This window comes from Lissotriton vulgaris, chromosome 1_1, assembly GCF_964263255.1.
Source record: "Lissotriton vulgaris chromosome 1_1, aLisVul1.2, whole genome shotgun sequence".
Classification (NCBI taxonomy): domain Eukaryota; kingdom Metazoa; phylum Chordata; class Amphibia; order Caudata; family Salamandridae; genus Lissotriton; species Lissotriton vulgaris.
Window position 1 is genome coordinate 615,105,275 of NC_141685.1, and position 17,814 is coordinate 615,123,088.

The 17,814-nt window shown below is 46.7% G+C and overlaps 1 protein-coding gene across 2 annotated transcripts in view; it reads right to left on the reverse strand.

Moving 5' to 3' along the window:
- Positions 1 to 9,473, reverse strand: part of USP33 (ubiquitin specific peptidase 33) — a 325,757-nt gene extending 316,284 nt beyond the window's left edge. The window contains exon 1 of one of the 2 annotated variants that reach the window (XM_086954140.1): positions 9,302 to 9,473. The gene's annotated coding sequence lies outside the window, so the exon portion shown is untranslated. The remainder of the gene's footprint in view (positions 1 to 9,301) is intronic. The other variant, XM_086954147.1, reaches the window with a different exon arrangement.
- Between the last annotated feature and the right edge of the window lie 8,341 nt (positions 9,474 to 17,814).

A 17,814-nucleotide genomic window follows, 5' to 3' on the forward strand; every position in this document is an offset into this window, starting at 1 on the left:
GGCCACCAGGAGTCGTCCCAGGCGGAGGGGGATGGTCCAAGGATGAGGACTTCCGTCTTGTCCGAGTTCAGTTTCATGCGGCTGTTCTTCATTCACTCGGCAACGTCTTTCATCCCTTCGTGGAGGCTGGTTCTGGCGGTGTCGGGGTCTCTGGTGAGGGAGAGGATCAGCTGGGTGTCGTCGGCGTAGGAGATGATGTTGAGGTTGTGTTGGCGTGCAATGGCTGCGAGAGGTCTCATGTAGACGTTGAAGAGGGTGGGGCTGAGTGATGATCCTTGCGGGACGCCGCAGATGACTTCGGTGGCCTCGGAGCGAAACGGGGGGAGGCGGACTCTCTGTGTTCTTCCAACGAGGAACGAGATGATCCACTTCAATGCCTTCTCTTGGATGCCGGTGATACCGAGGCGTTGGACTAGGGTGCGGTGGCAGACAGTGTCGAACGCGGCGGAGAGGTCCAGGAGGATGAGTGCCGCTGTTTCCCCGTTGTCGAGAAGGGCTCGGATGTCGTCGGTGGCTGCGATGAGGGCGGTCTCGGTGCGGTGGTTGGCTCTGAAGCCGGACTGCGAGGGGTCGAGGGATCCATTAGTCTCGAGGAAGGCGGCAAGCTGTCTGTTGGCGATCTTCTCGATGACTTTGGCAGGAAAAGGGAGGAGTGAGATGGGCGGATGTTTTTGAGGTCGGTGGGGTCCGCTGTTGGTTTCTTCAGTAGGGCGCTGAGCTCGGCGTGCTTCCAGCTCTCCGGGAAGGTGGCAGTGTCGAAGGAGGTGTTGATGACGTCTCGGAGTTGGGGTGCGATGGTGGAGTCGGCCTTGTTGAAGACGTGGTGGGGGCAGGGGTCAGTCGGAGATCCGGAGTGGGTGGTGTTCATCGTGCGGGCTGTGTCTTCGGTGGTCACTGCGGTCCAGGTGCGGAGGGTGGCGGTGGGGTGCGTTGGTTTGACGGTTGGGTGCGAGGAAGGTGCGCCGAAGCTGTTGTGGATGTCGGCAATCTTGCGGTGGAAGAATGAGGCGATGGAGTTGCAGAGATCTTGTGACTGGGTGATGTCGTTGTTGCCGGTGCTGGGGTTGGAGAACTCCTTGACGATGCTGAAGAGTTCCTTGCTGTCGTGGGCGTTGTTGTCCAGTCGATCCCAGTGATTTCTTCTTGGTGGTGCTTGCGGGTCGCGTGTTTGAGGGCGGTCATGTTGGCAGTGGTCCGGTCGAGGAGCCAGGCTTTCTCGAGGGTGCGGCAGGTCTTCTTGGAGTCCTTGAGTTCGTCGGTGAACCAGGGGGCCTTCTTGCTTCTGGGTTTGCTGGGAGGGTTCTTCAGTGGAGAGAGGTCGTCGGCGCAGGCGGTCAGCCACTGCATGAAGTTGCAGGCTGCTTCGTTGGGGTCCAGTGTGCTGGCCGGTGGGTTCTGGCTGAGGGAGGTGGTGAGTTGGTCGGCGGTGATCTTGCTCCAGCTTCTGTGAGGAACCTGTTGCGGTGGTGGTGGGTAGTGGTTTTTCTGAAGCTGAAGTGGACGCAGCTGTGGTCTGTCCAGTGAAGTTCGGTGGAGTGGCTGAAGGCGATGTGCTTGCTGGCTGAGAAGACGGGGTCAAGTGTGTGGCCGGCGTAGTGGGTGGGGGTGTTGACCAGTTGCTTGAGTCCGAAGTCTCTGGAAAAGTAACTTTTGCTGTGCCCAGGTGCTTCCAGTTGATCGGCATTCCGCCGCATTCACCCCTCTGACTCGCCAGGGAGCGCTGGAGCAGTTCCTATTCCTTGACATGTGGTGCTGCATGTGCGGCATTCTCACCATGCTGTTGGTGGAGGGCTGCAAGAGTGCTGCCTTGTTTTAGTGTTTTCTGTGCGTTCGGCATTTCCGCCCTGTGCGTTCGGCATTTCCGCTGTGCGCATCTTGCAGTCTCTCAAGAACCGCTGGAACGGTTCCTCTGGTGAACTGCTTTGTGCACACAGTAGTTCGCCGTGCACACCTAACTAGCTATTGAGGACCACAGGAGCGGTGCTTCTTTTGATACTGGACAGTGAGCTCGGCATTTCCGCTGCTTTCACCTCATTGCTGAGTGGAGGACAGCTAGAGCAGTGCCTCTGTGGATTTTGCCTTGCATGCTTGGACTTTCGCCAAGCACGCATTCAGTTTTCTTGCATCTCAGGAACTGCAGGCACAGTTCCTCTTAGGCACAATGCGTGTGCTTGGCAGTCTGCTGCTCACACTCCAGATAATCTTTCCTGGATCCCTTTGTGAAGACAAGTCTGAACACAGGAGCCTGGGGTCGTCTTAATTCTATTACAGGACCGGAGCGGGAGGCTTCAGATTATGCTTCTCAATCTTTACTGCAATAAACACAGCAGCCAATGAAAACGTATATTTTCATAAAAAACAGTAAAACAAACTACATTTCCCATGATGCACATAGTATAGGCACGCCCCCATAGTCCATAAGAACCCCTTGCGTGCTCCCATCATCCTCTTTCTTTGCTGCTCACAGCAAGAGTTAAGTGCACCTAATTTATGTCCCCTCACTCTGCTTTTGCATGGGGTTTTAATTTGGTGAATTGCTTACATTGTATGCTTAGATATTGCTAAAATACGGTTACCTGCCAATACTGTATTTTATGGCTGTTGTTTAAGGGGCCTGTTTCATCGCTCCGTGGTGCGCAGGAGTTTCTTTTAGGGCCACCGCGGCATTCCGCTGGCTTCAGGTCGTTCTCAGAGCGCGCGACTTCTGGCGCGTGACACACACGGTCTCTGACCGGCAGGGAGCCGGTCGCTTTACCCACAAGGGCCCGGTTACCGGCAGTGCTGCAGCGCGCGTTGGGCTTCCCCGATACGCCCTCACACGCATTGTCCGGGTGGCTCACGGCCAACGCGCGCGCCCAAACGCGACCAATTTGGGCTAGTTTTTGGGCGGATTTGGTTGCGTTTGGGCTGCGCTCCTCAGCACGTTCTCCACGGCATACTTGAACGCATTTCAGTGCGTTCTTCACACCGGCAGGCTCCCTGTTTGATCGCCTGAACTGCAGGTTGTAAAATAAGAGGCCACTTTTTCCCCAAACACTTCACTCACCCACCTTTTTATTTAGACAGAGGCTGGGGCAGAGACAGAGGAAAAAGGAGGAGGATACAAGTGGGACCAGCTGCAACAGTCAGAAATGCAAATGCAGATCAGGAGCCAGACAAACAAAGAAACTAGTTGTCAACTTGTCCACTAGAATGATAACACCAGATGAGAAAGATGTTCTCCAAAAGTGCCTAGGTTTTGTGCCAAATTCACAAGAGGATAAGTTCTGCCTGGCTAACAAACTGCATAAGTTTTTCTGAAAGATTAGACTCCATGGCCTTCTTTCAAGGAAAGCAGACATCAGAAACCAGTGATTCTGGTTTACGCAATCCCTCCAGATTCACCCCCACAGCTGGGATGAGACCCCATGAAGTCTTAAGCTTCCAGCAAACAGTACTTATTAAAGTAGAAGAGTTGAAACCTCTGACACCCTTCTACAATATGGCAAACAAAGAAAAAGAGGCAGTGAGGACCCTTACCACTGACTCCATGATAACCATCAAACCTGCAGACAAAGGTGGTGCTATTGTCATTTTGACCACCACAGACTAAAACAATAAATACCTTTGACAACTGCCAGATAACAGGCACTACCTCCCTATTAACATCGACCCGACAGAGGCTCCCCACAAGGATTCAAATTCTGGTTACAGCACTGGAATCAGAAGGCTGGATCATGAGAAACTAGACTGAGTTCTTGATGAACACCTCAAAGAAACCGTACTTCTATATCTTGCTGAAAATCAATAAAGGGGCACTCCCCCTCTCGCTCGACTGATTGTATCAGGCATTAGATCCCTCCTGGAACCAGTGTGTAAATTCTGCGACCACTGTCTGCAACCACTCGTGAGGAAGATTCCCTCATTCCGTACGGACACCAGAGACATCCTAAACCTTATCGAAGAGCAAACCACCTGAACGAGATCGACCTTCTAATGACAATCGATGTTGAGGCACTTTATACCAACACCCCCAGGACGTCACCATTGGGGTCATAGAGACCATCTTTCTATCTGGCACATGAATATTAACCAAGCCAGTGAGCTTTATTACCAAATGTGCCCCCATCACACTGAAAGAACATATCTTTCTATTCCAGGACCAACTCTTCCATCAAATACAAGCCACCTTGATGTGTAGCACCTTTGCTTCCAGCTTAGCCTCCCTGTACAAGGCTGATTTCGAGATTGAATTTATCTCTGCAAACACAAATCCTTATAATACCAATATCATTCTATGGCGATGCTACATAGACAATATCATCCTCTTCTGGCAAGGTGATACCAACTCCTGCGAGGATTTATTCACTCAACCCATTTTGAGCTTCACCAAGACCACCTCTGAGAGAGAAATCCCTTAATTGGACCTCCTTATCGCCCTTGACAATGGTAGACTGCTCACTATTCCTTTCGAGAAAACTACTGACTGCAATATAGATTTAGCGCAAGGAACTATTCCGTGTATCTTTTGGGCAGTCTAATAGTTGCTTTCTCAACAATAAACCATCAGAATTTCTAACCACTTTTCCATACTTATTGTCTGATAGGTTTTGTACACCATCTCTAAATTCTTTTTTATCCTTTATGTCAAAATTCTGAATTTCCCATAAAACACTTTTCTGGTCTACTGTAAGTCTTTGAACAGGAATATTTAACCAATGATGGATAACATGAACAATATCTATATGCATGGTTTGCCTACTGGAAAACATAGGCCCAGAATGTGCTGATTTCAACTATGCTGCAGCTGGAAACCGAAGTTCTCTTGACACCTAACACTGATCTACTAGTAACCATGGAATTCGCATCAACACATTTCAAAGTCCTTAATGCTATAAGCAAGAAGATCTTTTCTAAGGAATCTGTATTTCCAAAACTTCCAGGCTGAGGAAAATCGTAATCAGACCTAGGATTTAAAGTGGGGCACCCTTCTCTAAGCTGAGAGCAAATGTGCTCTCTATCAGCTAATTGATGGTGTGTTAAGCTAGAGCCACCATTCACATAAGATTATGTAAATATGATGCCATAAAGAGCATGCCACTAACGTGTACTGAAGCTTTGAAAGAAAGTCACTGACAAGAGTTTGCATCGGTATGGTGGTGCTTTCAGTTTCAATTATTTGTACCATTTGCTCGTACGACCACTGCACACGAGTCCTGAAATAGACAGTTATAAGGAATGGTAGTTTCTAGTCTTGATGCTTTACAGGCCTTTTAGGTATAATGGTATACCCAGTTTTCATCAATTGAGAAATTTTTGATTCCACCCTGATCTTTCAACAGTAACTAATTACTTGATTTCTCAATTTTCCTATCATGATACTGTGGTGCTTACTTAATAGTTCAGATTTCAGTTTAATATTTGGGGCATTATTTAGGTTTTTACCCTTTATTCACTGTAGATCGGCTAGCAGTATTCATGTTCAGTTCCTTGCATTTCTGTAATTTCAGCCTGGTGTACTTATGGTGCTAGTATCTCTGGTTCATTTTACTAGGTTACACCAGTCTATTAAGATTTCTTACTTGCAAATTTTTGTGGTGCCTGCTTTACTTTGCAGTATTCTGCATGCTCTGGTTACAGTGATAGTAACCCTGCAAATATTTCCATTTTCGACTTGTACAATATAGATTACATGCTATACACTGATGTTAGACTCATGTAGAGTTGCAAACAAATTACATATGTATGACACTTTCTGTTCGGGGGAACAATTTGCACACAATGTATAGACTACATTGCTTCATCACAATGTTAAATTCTAATCTTCAGTATTGATTAGAACATTACCAACAAACAGAAAGTTTAATGAAAACAGTAACTCAACACAGAACGCGTACTAAAATATCCTATGAACGGGAACAGAGTGTAAGAAGTGTGTCAAAACACAATGACCAAATTCATAAATTATAATTTTTCACTAGAACAAAAACTTACCACGTAAGAAAGTGGGTTACTTATATATCAGTTGTGTGTCTGTATAGTTATTTTAGTTCTGCATCATCTAAAAATAAAACAAAGTCAAATAGCCCACAACACATCTCGTACATCTTGGTCAGGGTCAGGCTTGGGCATAGGCAACCTAGGCAGGCTTAAAGCACCAAGAAACACAAAGCTACCAGCACAGTGGTCTGCATGCAAAAAACGAAGTACGCCTGATGAAGGGTCTGTGACCCAAAATGCATTGGGTTTCTAAGTCACGATTATCGCAATATTTCTGACTGTGTATGGCAACAGAACTGAATTATGCTATACACTTATGCATATCAACTCACAATTAAAAATTAACTTTTCATTAAAAAGAATATTTGGAAAGAAATGGGAATAAAAAGGATCTTTCGTAAGAAAAGGGTGACGAACATATGAAAGTGTCTAAACCTATTGACAAATGTTGATACTGGTGCGCCTTGGGACTGATATGCAGGTTGGTGCTATCACCAAGTCGAAGCAACTTTTAGAAAGTTGGCATTTTGCTGACCTAATCATTTGTGCCTTCTGCCAGTATCCTGCAACCTTCTTTCCATGCTAACCTAACGTGCATCAAGGGTCAGTCGGCTCACCTCCTGTCTGAACTACAGGGAGACAACAAGCTCCACAGGCCTGACAGGCTGCACTGGACTTGTCTGGACCTGCAACTGGACCTACCTGAGCCCTGGTATGTCCATGATCCCGAAGAGATGCTTCCCCAGGTCCTGGTCCCTTGGCTGAAATTAGAGAAAACTTGTCCTTGCCTAACTGAAGGTTCTATCAAATACACAAAGTGAAGCCCTGCAAAGCCTCGCCGTACAGCTGAAAGCTTCATTGGAACTGACACCAAGTGATGCAAAGTCTCGCCGCATAGCTGAAAGCTTCATTGTAGCCAACGCCAAGCGAAGTAAAACCTCACAAAGCCTTACCGCACAGCGGCAAGCTTAATCGGAACCAACGTCGACCAACACAAAGCCCTGAAAGGCCTCACCTCACAGTTGCAAACCTCATTGGAAAATACACCGAGGGCAGCGAAGCCTCGCACAGCAACTCAATGCAGACCTTGGATCAAGAACACATCGTACGACTCCCAGCGTGCCAAACTTGGTATGTGCCAGGTTTGCACTATACTTATAGTATAGCCTTTACTTGTGATTTTGTCCCAGTCTAGCACAAGTGGATACCCATATTTGGCACTTTGTGCTTCTTGGTGCTATTTTTGTGTAAACCTCTAAAAAAAACAATATCTCTAGTTTTACTCACTGGATTTTTGTTGTTCTGGTACCATTGTATGCATTAAAATTTACTATGATTTTCAAAATTCGTTTGGGATTTTCAATGTGTTGTGTTTTTAATTTATTACTGTTTTTGTTGTGCATAAATACTTTACATATTGCCTATAAGTCAAGTTAGAAAGCTTTGTGTTAAGCAACCAGAGGGTTAAGCACAGGTTAATTTAGTGACTTTTGGGATTCACAAGAGGGCTTGATTAATCACACAACAAAAAATGCTTGAGAACATATGTCCTTTCACAAAAGAAATGTAATGAATCCTTCTCAATATCAGAATAACCTAAGTTTGCTGTCTTAAGTAACAAGTCTGGTAGCAGATGCACTTCTAAGAGCATATTTCTGGCCTAACTGATAATTCAAGATTGGGAAGCAACACCCACGCCATCAAGCTTTCTCTGCATATGAACCAAAACTCTGGAAGGCCTTCCCTTTGCACCTCATATTTTCTGCTTCAGGGATGTAGTTCAGGAATAGGCTCAAAACACCCCTTTACACAATCTTCCTACCATCGTAGACTATGTCCCTTCCCTCGGCTACGCCAGCTCACAGGGATATGGTTTCTTTATGTATTTCTATGCATTCCCTGTCCTGAGTTCTGATTGTAAACATCCCTACAAGCAAATCTATCGTCACGCATTGGCTACTTATGTTACTAGGCAGGCGTTTCACTGCTCCACGCTTTGTAAACAGTCGCAATGAAATGCAAAGTAAACTTTAGTACAGGGATGGAAAATGGTTCATGAGACTAACAAACTATATTTCATAGGAGCATTTCAGCCTAGAAGTGGCAATTGTGTACGCTACAGTTCAACAGGACACTTGTTGACAAATAAACACGCCCTATAGTTGGTTATAGGAGATTAAGTCCACTACATCCGTATCAAATCCTTCAGAAGCAACTTAGAGTACGGAGGTATACAGCGTTTACGTGGTGGAGATTCCAATTAGTGGGTGCATGCTATTCCCTGAAAGTGGTGTAGTTCCTTGAAGCACAACTAAAACATTTGCAAAAATATACTCCTTCTTTTACAAATGCATCTTATTACTAATCATTTATCATAATGCTCTTGCGGTCATTATCCTGTTTTTCGTGGTCATCATCCTGTTTTTCTTTTAATTAAATTTCACATTCAAATCATAATGAATAAAAAAAACTTAACGAACATAGAAATAACCAACTTACTGGTCCACTTCAGTAAATTGTTCATAAGATGTTTATACATACTGCTTGTGTTATCTTCAATCATAATATTTCCTTGGGGCCCATACACATTTCGGACCCCATGATCTCACAACCTTCAGATTTCCCAGAATACAATACTAAGATACAGAACGTTTAGATGAAATGCTAAATACACAGCTGCAAACGGTTTCTGTAGCTCAAAGTAGCTCAATGTGATGATGATAAGTAAGCTCAATTAGTAATCTTGGAACTTAATATTCTTCTGAAGTGCAGTTGGCACTGGTGTCAGGACAGGCGTTATATTTCTGTTTAAGTTTAATAAATTCCGTGTATTACAAGTGGGGCAGACATAGCCAATTGCTTAAAAACTGATGAGCATTAAATAGATCCAAAAGATATCATCGGATTATAGGCACCTTGGAATTCGACCAGGGGCAGGTAACACACAGGACCTTTGCTCGGATTCTGCGGTGGAATGGCACGCAAAGGAGAAGGTGGTGAGTAGAGATGTTAAAACTTGTACATGGCAGCAGAAAGACGAAGGATGCTGAGGTGCACATATTATGTGCTGGCAAAAGATGCAAAGAGAAAGTAGGGGTGGACCTGGAGAATGCTACGGTGGGAAAATGTTAAATGCCCAGCAAAACGCAGATAACGGGAAGATGCAAGGGCTGCACGGTACGTAGACACGAAAGAGTTATGGGGGTGGGGCGCCTGCAAGAAGCACTCGTGGTGTGGAAATTACTGCAGAGGGAACCGGGGCCTGTCGGTGAAATTGCATGTGACAGGTCGTGTGGACGAAGAAGGGTGCTCCAGTGCTCACCTTTCAGGCTCCGGCTGTAGATCTTGGATGGGAGGCACAGCTGCAGACAGCTTCCGAAGCCTGGAGGTAGGTAGCAGGTGCCTCCCCCATACGGCGACCGCTCTTCCGGTTTCCGGACTGAACGAGTTCCTAGTGCGCATGTGTAGTATACTTGATCTTCACTGCATAAGCTGGTTTGGCTGCTGCCAGAATCACTGGATTGCGCATGCGCGCAAGCGCCAGCAGCAAGCAAAGTAGTGAAACTGACTACTAGTGAGGAGGCACTTGGAATAGGAAGTGGAACGTTGCAAGCGGTGATAGCTTACATTGTATTACTCTAGAAATTACAGGCTTTTATCAACGGGTGTCATCTTTAGTTTCTGAAGCGTACATATCCTCCATTTGTTCATAGAATGACTAAACCGATCTTTCAAATTAACAGTTCGTGCATGCCATGAATACGCAAAGAAAGATTAATTAACCTGGATTAATGACAGACAATATGTCCTGCACGTATCGAAGCCCATCAACTAATGCCAGTAACTGACACAGTCCGGTAAGAGCATTCATTGTCCCGGCATTAGATGTGGACAGTACAAGGAAGATGAGGAGGGTTGGTAAAATACATAAACATTATAAAATGTCTTCTTCATAAACAATAGCACGAAGGCATGGGCATTATTCTTGAAATCATTTTTCAAGATGGTGTTGTTATCTTGAAGAGTTCTTAACGCGAGTCATACACTAACCCTGGAGTCACTTGGTGTTCTGTAATAATTTGCGCACAAGCACCGTGACAATCGAGTTCGTATTTTACCGCTATTTGTATTGAAATTCAGGGTCGGCTTTTGACCTGGGTGAGCTGGGCACAGGGCTCAATCTTAACAAGGGCGAAAAGAACTATCTGCATAAGGGTCCTGCAAACAGCAACGCCCCCTACCTTGATTCCAGTGATCACGTGTACAGTGCTTTTTTTAACGTGCTGCAGTCGCTGTTTTTTCAGCACTTTATTCGACCACTACCGTGGCCGCCCATCTGCCACTCACCCTCTGCTGCCATTCATCGACACCCCCTCACCAACTAACATAGGGTGACCAACTGGCATGGGAGCAAATTCAGGAAGGTGATTGTAAAAATTCAGGACGAAGGGTCAAAATTCAGGACAGAAATTCAGGACAGAAGGTCAAAATTCAGGACAAAAAAATTGGGACAAAAAGTACGTTTTACAGACACATCAGAGGAGGTCGCGCAATAGTATATAATTCAGATGAGGATGAACCACAGAATGGCATCATCAGCCCATGGATTCCGACTGAAGGAGAGAAATATTGTGAACTTCTGTCTGGACGAGCTCTGACTATGCCAGGGGAGGGATACAAAAGAGGACATACGAGTGAAAGGCCAGAGAGTGCTGCCAGACCATAGCAGCCTTTCAGGATGAGTGCCACCCTAAGTCAGCGACAATGCACTGTAAGGGGCTAGGATTTGTGTGCCTCTTGTGACCCTTCAACAAAAAAGGACATATCACCCCTCACCGCAGAGGGCATATCATAATATATGAGATTGCATTTCATTGAACGGAATATTCATGAGCTCTCTTTAAAGTATGTCAGTTGTCAATGATTATATAACATTAGAGACTGAAACCTGTGGGGGTGCAGTATAGATGCTGTGATAATTCTGCGGCAAGCAGACGCCCATTGACCAAATTTCATTACCCACACACAATGTGGCAACCAGCCATTCTCAAATTGTAGTGATGGAACGAGCTGATAAATGAAATTTTTTTCCAACTCGCAAAGTTAAACTTCGATAATAAATGTAATTGTATTAATAAGCATGTGTTGAAATCGTTAATCAACTTAGTTTTAAAATGCATACATTCAGAAAAAACATGTGGGACTAATTTTTATGCTCTATGTTGCAATTGCAAGTGTGTGGAAAATAATAAACTAACCATGTCTATTGTCTTTGTCAGTATTAAATGCGGCTGTTTAATTAATGGCATGTGCCTATTTGTGTGCTTATGTTATGTCTTTTCTGTGGCAAAAGCTCGTGGAGAATCCCTATGGCCTAAAAGAAGAAGGTTGATATAAATGCTGCTTTGTGTGCTTAGCTAGGTAACATAAATTAACGGGTTAATAATTAGCAAAGGGGGTGGGTAACAGAATGGGTTTCATTTCTCTAATTAATTAATGTTTTGTGTTTGTTTAAATACTTGTTTCCGTGAGAGGCCTTAGGCCTACAAAAGATGGTGTTTCGAATCCTGTCCAGAAAGGAGCCTTGCACAGAAGTGGAAACCTTAACCACGTCGACAATTTTGTCCGAAAAATACTGTTTAATAAGTTGTGCTTAATGTGCTCATGGAGAATGTCCAAGGACAGGAAGCGGCAAGATTGCTAAGGCAAGGAAATCATGAACTGTAGCTCGAGTAAAAAGATACTTTTTACAAGGAAGCGAGCGTGGAAGGTGAGCAGACACATTAGGCGCTCGGAAAGAACAAGTGACGAACCTGTGGCAAAAAAGCGGAGCACAACGTTTGAACTGAGGCGCAGGCCCTCTCTGCATCGACCGACCATGTGGGAGAACGGAGATGAGTGCGGAGGACCAAGGCCCAGCCGCCCCCGACTGGAGCATCGTGGTGCTGACGAGGGGCACAGATCCTGCGGGGCCATGTGGGGGGGGGAACGGAGATGAATGCGGAGGATCAAGGCCCATCCGCCCCAGCGCGCGTAGTGCCGCTGGACGGAGGGCAGGAGCTGCCTCCCCCCCCCCACACACACACACCATCACAGGAGTACTACGGGAAAAAGAGCGGCTGTACGGCCCTAAGCCATCAAAAAAAAAAAAAAAAGAAGAAGAAAACACGGAGGCTCAATAACGCCGCGCAGGGTCGCGTTGCCGGTGGAGGGGCCCGCAGCGCCAAGCGGGAGCCGCCCGTATTCCGCTTGTGAGCCAGTGTCCACTCGCCCCTCCGGTAAGCACCTCACAAAGGGGAGAGGGCGTGAAGGCTGAGCGGGTGGGCCAGGCGATGCGTGGCACCAAGGAGCAGAAGACCGAGGGGCAACCGTGATGGAAGAGCCAACGGTCCGGAAGGAAGCACGCAGTTTCGGTTCCCCTCAAGGACAACGGTAAGGGCGCAATGAGGGAATGTAAGTAATAAGACAGGCGTGGACAACGATAATTCAGCGAAAAGCACAGTTCTTCGCCCTCACTAAACTCAGTTCATTAGGACATGATCACAGGTAAAATACACTTAAAGAACAAGTATTTATTTTTTCGGAAGATTAAAAGCTGCTTGCATTTCATCTTAAAATTAATTGCTGACCTAATTGTTCGCTGACATGAGAGACGTAAATTAAGCAAATATATCTCACCACAAGTTTTAAGACACCCACAGTGCTTTCTCCCCAAGACTGCATTGTCTTGAAAGTCCAGTCTGAGAATCCATCCTTGCAGTCATTTCTCGACCGGGACACCAGCAGCTATGACTCGCTGCCACATGGAGACCCGAGGGAAGCATCAGTACCAGCGGACTAGATAAGTGTAACCTGAGGAAAACCAAAAACTAAAACACCGGGTTTATAATCATGCTCAGTAAACTAGGCATTACGAAAACAAGATGCGTTACATTTATAACTACTTAAGTCTAACATTAGTTAATTGATTCGGAAGAATCAATGTTTGAAAGGTAACAGTGTCTCATGTTTAATTATGTATTCACTCCTGTTCCAAGCGCTTTGTTCCGAGTTATTTTATTCACTGTGGTTGTTATCCACAACACATTGCGCAATTAAGAAAGATTAAGTAACTGCTGGGTGTAAAAAATGCAGCAGCTTGCATGCAGTGTGGGTTTTTTACTAACGGCGCTGCAGTTGCTGCACCTTCAGGCTTCCATAAATAAATCGACACAATGATTTCCATCACTTCATGCCATGGGCAGAACCTTAGTAAATAACACCCAGTCTTGGGTATAACAGGTCATGAATTATCAAGTAATGTTTTCGAGCACTGATAGTTGTGAAACAAGTTCCCACGAGTTAAAAAAAAAAACAAAACAAGTTAAGTAGAATAAATATGGCAAACAGCGACCGTTCATGTTTTGCATGTCGGTAGGCTGTGCTACTTAGGAAAATCCTCAATGCAGCTGATCCCGTCGGTTTTCATACGCCGCGCTTATGCGAGGTACGGAGTAACTGGGTGCCGCTGCCTGCATGCGAAGGGCAAAAACGGGCCCCTCGCCCTGATCGTCACGGGGGGATTGGTTAAGCGCACTTTCAGACATGCCTACTGGCGCTAAGGTAGCAAACGGGTTTTAGGAAGGGTCAGGGGGGCTCGTATACCTCGCTCAGAGATAGTGATATGCCGGAAACGGCACAATTAGCGCACGGGGACACAGTGGCGTCACTAGGGTTGGTGTCACCCGGTGCGGGTAACTCATGGTGTCACCCCCTCACGACTTACCGCATGGACATCCTCCGCTCCGAGTCCGCCAGTGGACACAGTTGGCAAATAAGGGGACCACAGGACAACACAACACAACACTAGACAACCTGGCAGCATACCACCAAGGTCAACACCAGAGATCCAAAATATAGCATTGCTTTGGACAACTTAAAACATGGAGCCATTACACACAACACAACATGGACATTTCACTAGAAAGTATGAAGCCACAGTGGAAAACGTAATGGCACCATATTACCCAACATGGCACAACTTTGTTTAACATGGCATCACAATGAACAGCACAGCATCACACTAGAGAGAAGGACAGCACAATAGACAAAAAACGTCACCACACAAACCGCAATGGCCCAGCAATGGATGATATGACACCAGCTTAGCAACATGACACCACACTAGACAAAATGGCACCACTCTGGATACCCCGATGGCGCAACACTGGTCAATATGGCACCAGACTAAACAGTGTGGTACAAAACTAAGTAATGAGGGCCCACAGTAGGCCTCAAGAACCCTCACTAAACCATAACCTAGACTGCACCCCATGTTATGTGGCACTAGTCAAGAAAAACAGCACCACACTGCACAGGCAGGCGTGAGACTAGACTGAAAAATACTGCACTGAACAACACGGCAGCAACACACTTGACAATATGATGACACAGTCTGGCTTGACAACACGGCACACTCTGGGCGAAACTAACTGCCACGTTAAAATGTTGAGAAAGCTCCTAATACAGTACCTTGAGACTGACAAAGCAAATAGGTACGTAGTTGTTCTTAGTACAGCAGGTGCAGTGGCCCTGGGGTGGAAAGTGCCCAATCTCACGTCAATTGTCACTATATTTTGCTCTCGCAAGCGGAGGTGGTGGTCACATTTCCTCCTGCTTGCACTAGGGCCAATAGTGCCCCACTGAGAACAAAAAAAATACAGTAAATAGCCATTGCAAAAAGTCCTGAGTTTCAAAGCGCTGCCCTTCCTGCGGGCGGAACACAAACACACACTTGGCAACCGTTGTTTGTGGAAACCAATATCCGTCTAAAACTGTTTCTTTTCTAATCACTCTGCTAATAGTCTAATCGCACGGAGTGCTGCAAAAATTGCAAGTCAATGGGTGCCCTGTCTGAGTATTTGTGTGCAGAAAAAAACCACACACATTACAGAGGGAAAAGAGAGAGAGAGGGGTGGGAAGGCGCAGAGGGCTCAAGCCACCAGAATCCTGAAAAGAGCCAGGATGCCCCCCTCCCCAACTTCAACGAACCCCACAGCGCACCAGGACAGAAACTTGGAGGCGGGGCAGGGGTACCATTCGCGCGAGAGAGAACTTCCCACACACTCTAGACAGATGTTGTGTGCAAGAGGGGAGGAATCTTATTGCCCCATGTATTTGCACCATACTGAGAAATACTAATACTAATATTTGCTGAGAGAAAAACATTATGTTTATACAAAATAATTTGCCACAAAAACGAGGAGTTCAGTTCAAGAGTATCAATCTGCATCACGTAGGCATTTTTCCAGTCACGCAACCTGCCATTCTGAAATGGCGGTTCTATCCTATGAAAGGCACTGAAGTCCGATAAATTACCATCCACATGGTATACATATTGCTGTAGAAAAGTTTTAAAGAGTGTGCCCAAACTCTTGCTCAACTCACAGTGACATCTTACCCTTTCTTTAGACTCCACTGTGGTGGTGGCTGGGCCCGTAACGTAGGGGTTCTGCAAATCGCCCAGCACCACCCCACTGCTGAGACTGTTTCTACTCAGTCTAAGCGTGTGGTGGTGGCGCGCATCAGTGGAGCACAGCGTGGGGGCTGGTCCAGGGCTGTCATTGGTAGCGCTATAAGATTGACGGCCCTAGGACCCACAAACTGGGTACGCCGCCGCCGCGCATCTCACCATCACCACTATGCAAGTAGGTGGTGTGTGCCTGGCATGCACTGCAGTATTTGTTGTAAGCAGGTGCGCAGTGCGTTTGCACAGTGCACTAATAATTGCACGTAATGTGTGCACTGTGCTGCTGCCGCCTCCAAAATAGAGCCGCCTGGGGCTGACAGTGACCGCCCTGCCCCCCCCACCCCCCCAGCTTTGCCGCTGCCTAGGATGGGCGAAGGCCCTAAGCATCCTTTTTGTCCCACTGTCCTCTCCAAGGAAGGCATGACAGTCAGCGCCCCTGCACACACTGCTCAGAAGAGGACTCTTCAGAGTTAGAACAAATGCATTTTGCACCATTTTTATTGTCTCCTCCATACTAGGGAATCAAACAAACAGCCCAGAACTAAAGAAATCCTCGAATAGTTAAATTGAGCAAGCTGATGGAGCATGATTTTGGCTGTGTTTAACCAGAAAGGAAGCACTTAAACTTTCCAGTCTTCAAATCTGAAAGACAGAACTACGTTTGTGCAGCATCATTTTGTTTAATTTCTTGAAATTGCCAAAAAATCTGAACTAGGGAGCTCTACGAATTTCACAAAAGTAATGCACATTATGCATTAATTTCATACTCTGTTTCTTCCGTTTTCATTTTTTGCAAAAACAGGCACCGGTACAAAATAACTTGTGTACCTTGATTATTAGCAGAACGTGCGCAAAACAGATTCGATTTGCTCTTTGCATACACCTTCGCAAAGGGTGCCTAATGGTACAATGTATCATTTCATATTCTATGTGCCAACAAGTGTAATTCCGTAATACCTGAAACATCAGTGGCATATATGAGTTGTTGTCAACGCCGCCCGTCATAGCGCTAGCAGAGTTCACATCTGAGCGCTAGGCTGTATAATTTCTCTGCGAGGCCCTGCTAAAGCTCCCGGCTCGAGAAGGGGCGTGCAATCACAGGCTCCAGTTCCCTTCCATTGTTCACCTGTCTGACTGTGCTCCTGGGTGTACCTGTTTGTATTGCCTCCTCGTGCCTCAGGGCCCCGGTTCCTTCCTTCTGATTATAAAGCAGAGCAGAGGCGAGGCTGCAGCGCTGCAGAGCACAGATTGGTGTCACCCCATGTGGATGGTGTCACCCGGTGCGGTCCGCACCCCCCGCACCCTCCTAGTGACGCCACTGCGGGGACAAACTCACAGAGTCCAACCCGTTCGGTAGACGTGAGCAGCAGGCCCTGCAACGGTGCAGTTAGGGAGCCGAGAAGGGGTTGCGAACACATAATGCGGCGATGCGGCGCTACATGGCCTTATTTTACTATGATCTGGCCGCGTACTCCTCGCCCTTGACGGCATGAGCGTCCGTACTACCCTCCACACGCAACGGAGTTTAAAAAAAAAAGAAAAGAAATCATGTTTTTGAATTGCTTGCTCGGATAGAAGTGTCCGCGCGTGATTGTGTAGCGCGTGATACCTCATAGGGAGAAGGTCAAATCCCGACAGGGCTCGCTTAACCTTTCACCTTTCCACCATCGATACATGGGGTTGGGTAACAACAGCGATACGTTACGGCATGCGTGACTTCATATGGTCAATTGTTCAAGCCAACCACATATGCGGGGCATTTACCACGTGGTTTCCCCTTTCCCGTGGGAGCTTGCGGGTGCAACTGGGCTGTCTGCCAGGCGGGCCAGGAGAACACGCCTAACTTCAAGAGAACGGTTGCGGGTGACGCGCCTTGGGCAGCCCTCCCGAAGTGCATTGAGCTGTGCTATGTCGCGTCTGGCCAAGCACATGTCACTTTCGCGTAGTAGCCACAGCACTTTGTTGTTTCTTACGGGCATAAGCCTCGCCTAACCTCATGCAGTACAAGGACCACATTCAAGGAGGTAATGTTTTGTCCCCGAGTCCCGCCTCCGAGGTTGGTGTCTAGCAGAAGAGATAGGGGTGAAACTCAACACGGATTGCCCAAAAAGGGGGGCATTGGCGGTGGCGAACATTCCGCATCCAGGTGCTAAATACCAGATGTTTAGGGCCACGGCTACGGCATGTGAGTTACCGGCCTCGCGAAGATGAAAGGCTTGGGCTAGACTACTCGGACTTCAAAGGGCGACTGTGGAGCCAAACTCAAACCACAGCAATGGCCACATGAATGCGCGTGGCCGCTAGATCCGGGCACAGAAGCTTGCCAG